The sequence below is a fragment of the Sus scrofa genome, chromosome 10 (genome assembly GCF_054392235.1).
Source record: "Sus scrofa isolate SSC_HxYL_T2T_F1_AM1 chromosome 10, Sscrofa_HxYL_maternal_Yorkshire_Landrace_v2.0, whole genome shotgun sequence".
NCBI lineage: Eukaryota > Metazoa > Chordata > Mammalia > Artiodactyla > Suidae > Sus > Sus scrofa.
Genome location: NC_139392.1, coordinates 78,808,138 through 78,813,588, shown reverse-complemented (window position 1 = coordinate 78,813,588; position 5,451 = coordinate 78,808,138). Strand labels below are relative to the sequence as shown.

Sequence of the window (5,451 nt, the reverse complement as noted above, 5' to 3'; positions counted from 1 at the left end):
CAGATTCATTAACCACTGTGCCACGACCGGAACTCCTAGTTTGGATTTTTGAGGAATTTTTCTCTTTTAACTAATTTGATGAGTTCATTGGCTTAAAGTTATTGATAATATTCCCTATTATTCTTTTAGTGTAGTAGAATTATTCATTCCTGATATTGGTAATTGTGTCCTCTATATATTTTTATTATTTAGCCTGGCTAAAGATTTACCAATTTTATTTTCAAAGAATCAGCTTTTATTTTCATTGGTTTCCTCTGTTATCTCCTTATTAGTTTATTGATTTCAGGTTATTTCGTTCCTTTTACTTTGGTTGCTCTTCTTTTTCTACTTTTTTAAGTTAGAGGCTTAGATATTTGATTTTAAACTTTATTTCTTTTCAATGTAAGCATTAAAAGTAATAAATTTCCCTTAATAGTACCCACTTTATGTGCATCCCACAAGTTTTAAAAGGTACTGCTTTTGTTTTCATTTAGTTCAACATATTTCCTAGTTCATCTGTGATTTCTTTTTTGAGATATGTGTTGTTTAGAAGTGTGTTGTTTAATTTCCAAACATAGAAGCGTTTCCAGATATCTTTCTATTATTTATTTCTGATTAATTCCATTGCGGTCAGAGAATATGGTATAAATGATTTTAATCCTTTAAAATTTATTGAGCATTAATTTATGGCCCCAGATATGGTCTATCTTGATAAATGTTCCATATACACTTGAAAATAATGTTTATTCTGCTGTTGTTAGATGGAATGTTTTATAAATGCCAATTAATTTAATCTAGTTGATATGTTCTTCAGGTTGGTTATATCCTCACTGATCTTTGCCCACATCATTTTAATATTGAAAGAGGAGTGTTGAAATCTAAGGTTATAATTTTGTCTCCTTCTTCCACTTCCATCAGTTTTGCTTTGTATATTTTTAAGCCCTATTAGCATTGTTACCTTGATGAATTATTCCCTTTTTATCATGACCCCCAATCTAAAATCTACTTTGTCTAATACTAATATAGTCAATTCCCTTTCTCTTGCATACTGCTTGGGCAGCATATATTTATCTTTTTACTTTTTTTTTTGCTAAACTTTTTTTGGATAATTTAAAAATTACCCTTTTGTTTTTAAACCGCTCATGTCTTTATATTTAAAGTCAGTTACTTGTAGACATCATTATAGTTGAGTCTTGATATTTCTTATCCAATCGATAACCTCTGTCTTTTAATGAGGTGCTTTTAAAAAATATTGCATTATACTCGATATGTAACATTGTATTAGTTTTAAGTGTACAACATAATGATTGGATCTATGTAATAATGGAGTGTTTAAATGATTACATTCAATGTAATTACTGATGTGATTGGGTTTAAATTTACCACTTGGGTAGTTTTCCATTGGTCCCCATCTATTCTTTGCTCTCATTTTCCTTTGTTTTTTATTCATTTGTAGTAATTTGATCTTTTTATGATTCTATTTTATCCCCACTATTGGCTTACTAGCTATACTTCCTTTAAACTTTTTTTTTTTTTTTTTTTTTTGGTGGTTGCTCTAATCCTAAGTGATCATAATCTACCTTTAAAGAATATTTAACATTTCATGCAACTAAACCTTTTTTTTTTTTAGTGGTTGCTCTAATCCTAAGTGATCATAATCTACCTTTAAAGAATATTTAACATTTCATGCAACGTGAAAGAAACTTACAACAGTATACTTCTACTTTCTTCTTCTTTTCCTTTGTGTATTTGTTGTCACACATTTTGCTTCTACATGTGTTAAAAACCCCACACACTGTATTATGTTTGCTTTAAATAGTCAAATATCTTTTAAAGAGATTAGCTAGGTAAAAGAACTTTTCATTTTTACCCACACATTCACCATTTCTGGCATTATTTATTCCTTTATGGGGATTAAATTTTCCAGCTGTTACCATTTTTCCTTCGCCCTGAAGATTTCCTTTAACATTCTTGCTGTTGGGCTGGTCATGAATATTTTGTTTTTGTTTTACCAGGAAAGTCTGTCTTTCACCTTCAGTGTTTCCTTTTCTTCCTTTGTAAATGTATTATTACATTTACAGTGTTGGAACACGCCTGTTTAAAAATGCATAGAGGGTTTGCCTTGGCAGCATGTGGGCTAAAATTGGAACCACACAGAGAAGATTGGCATGGCCTCTGCACAAGAATGACACACAGGTCCAGAAGCATCCCACCTTTTTGTACTTAATGCACTGAACTATACACTTAAAAATGGTTAACATAGTAAATCTTTTGTTATGTATATTTACCACAATAAAAAATGCACAGAGATGGATCTAGAAATATATACAAAACTGTGAACATTGACCTACTCCTGGGAAGAAGACTTTGAAGTTAAAGCTACTTTCAGGGTTTGTTTGTTTTTTCCTCCAATTTTGCTTTGTTTTGTTTAGTTTTGCTGTCTTTTTTGGGCTATACCCACAGCATATGAAAGATCCCAGACTAGGGGTTGAATTGGAGCTGTAGCTGGCAGCCTACGCCTACGCCACAGTCACAGTAACCTGGGATCAGAGCCTTATCTGCAACCTACACCACAGCTCACAGCAACACAGGATCCTTACCCCACTGAGCCAGGCCAGGGATGGAACCTGCCTCCTCATGGATACTAATTGGGTTTGTTACCGCTGAGCCTCGATGGAACACCTTTCCTTCAATTTTTAAACTTTTTAGTTGGAAATTATTTCAAGCATAGAAAAGTTGCATGAGGATTACCAAGAATACTGTTTACCCAGCTTCACCTGCTATTAACATTTTACACATTTGCTTCATCTTTCTGTCTCTCTCTCTCTCTCATATAGAGTTGGCCCTCTGTATCCATGGGTTCCACATCCTCATCAGATTCAACCAATCTCAGATGGAAAATATTTGAAAAAAAAAATTTCCAGAAATTTCCAAAAGCAAAACTGGAATTTGTGGCATGCTGCCAACTATTATACAGCATACATTGTTTTAGATATTATAAGTAGTCTAGAGATGATTTAACGGGAGGATGTGCCAAGGTTATATGCTAATACTATGCCATTTTACACAAGAGACTTGAGCATTTGCAAATTTTGGTATCCACGGGGGTCCTGGAACCGATCCCTTATGGATACTGAGGGATGCAATTCGTGGAGAGACATGCAAATATTTTGCTTCTCATCAAAATTCCCTTCTGGATTTAGCATCCATTGATAATTTCTGCTGAATCGATCTTTTTTTTTTTTTCTTTCTTTTTATGGCCACACTTCCAGGATATGGAAGTTCCTGGGCTAAGGGTTGAATCAGAGTTGCAGCTGAGGCTTATGCCACTACCACAGCAACGCCAGATGCAAGCCTCGTCTGTGACCAACATCACAGCTTGTGGTAACGTGGAATCCTTAACCCACCAAGTGAGGCCAGGGATCGAACATGCATCCTCACAGACACGATGTTGTGTTCTTAACCCATTGAGCCAGAGTGGGAACTCCTGAACTGATCTTCACTATGACGGTTACAAATAGTTATGTTCCAATTCTAGCACTCACTCTCCATTTGCTATTTGGCAGGTAGTGTTCTGTTTTGAGCAGGAACCCTCCCTATTGCTCTCAATTGTTTATGTATTCATTATAGGTATGACCTCATGAAAACATTTTTTCAATGATTTATAGACCCCTACTGTAATTATGTTTATGCTCAAACTACCCTTGATTTGGCCAGTGGAGCCCATACAAGCTGGCTCCTGTGCTCCTGTGATATGCGATACCCCTCCCCCAGCATGGTGAACACTTGCTCCATATCTGGCATAAAAAGATGTTCCAGGCTTTTTTTGTATCTGCCTGTCTCGGTCCTGAATTCAGCCATTTCTATGAAGAATCTTGGTTCTTTTTAACCAAGATCTGGGGGTGAGGTGTGTTCCCTGCTTTTGGGAATCTTTGCTTCTTGCACCTTTCAGTTGAGTGAACTAGCAAATCCATGTAAAGTTATCCCCATGCATATATACATATGCACACACATGTATATGTGTATACACACACATATGTACAAATATACAGCTATTTCAACTGAGTGAGCTAGAAAACCAATGGCTACTTATGCATATGCATAAACACATGTACATATGCTTACACACATGTCTGCATATACATACATGTATAAATACACACAGATATATATATAGACATATACATATCTGCATAAACACATGTACAAGCTTCAGAAGTCAAGAATTCATAGCAATAATTTCACATAAACAAATGTACAGGCTTCAGAAGTCAAGAATTCATAGCAATAACTTTAATCTCCGTCCATCTCCGTAGGGCTTATCTTTACTTTCTTCTCCTATTCCACGTGGGTATGAGGTTTTTTTTTTTTTTTTTTTTTTTTTTTTGAGTGAGAACCTTGGATCCCCCAAGACAGCACATGTACTTATTTGCTCCATCACATAATACATCTAAAATCATTTCAGAATTGCTTCACCTTTGCCTCTACACAAACCAAACCTATTGAAAAGAGCTCCAGATTTGTCTGTAATTTCCTCTGTGCCCTATTCCTCCACCACAAACCAAGGACATGTAGTCTGGTGCTGCATTCAGACTTTGCTCATTTTAGTTCTTTTTCTGTTTTCCTTCTGTGTGGCTATACCACTCATCTGAAATTTAATTGGGCTGATTTGCCTCAGTTTGCTTTCTATTTTGTTTTACCCATCCTATCCTTACTAATTTAATTTTTGAATATGAAGTTATCATACTTCCAAAAGAAAAACTTTACAGAAAAGTATTTTCATATAAATGCCATTCCCTCCCAACCCCCTTCTTCCACATTCTCCTTATAGGTAACCAACTTTGTGGTTTTCTGGTTTATCCTTTCTGGGTTTATTTTTGTAAAGGCAAATAGATCGTCACAAATTTTACTTTCTGTTACTGTATATGCTCTTTTTTTAAAACAGCTTTATTCAATCCTGAGGATAAAGAACAAAGAAGGAGGCATAACCCTCCCAGACTTCAGGCAATATTACAAAGCTGCAGTAATTATCAGGACAAAAAACAAACATATGGATCAATGGAACAGAATAGAGAGCCCAGAAATAAACCCACACACCTTCAATTAATGGTCAATTAATCTTTGACAAAGGAGGCGAGAATATACAATGGGAAAAAACATAATCTCTTCAGCAAATGGTGTTGGGAAAGTTGAACAGCTGCATGGAAATCAATAAAGTTAGGACACACCCTCATACTATACACAAAATAAACTCAACATGGCCTAGACTTAAATAAAAAACATGACACCATGAAACTTCTACAAGAGAACACAGGCAAAACATTCTCTGACATAAATCATACCAATGTTTTCTTAAGTCAGTCTCCCAAGGCAGTAGAAATAAAAGCAACAATAAGCAAGTGGGACCTAATCAAATAAGTTTTTGTATAACAAAGGAAACCATAAGCGAAATGAAAAGACAATCTATAGACT

The 5,451-nt window shown here is 35.0% G+C and overlaps 1 non-coding gene across 1 annotated transcript; it reads left to right on the top strand.

The window, feature by feature from the left end:
• Positions 1–2,096: 2,096 nt before the first annotated feature.
• On the top strand, positions 2,097–2,198 carry LOC146399540 (U6 spliceosomal RNA). The gene has a single exon (XR_014818490.1). It is a non-coding gene; the product is annotated as a U6 spliceosomal RNA (small nuclear RNA).
• The last annotated feature ends 3,253 nt before the right edge of the window (positions 2,199–5,451 follow it).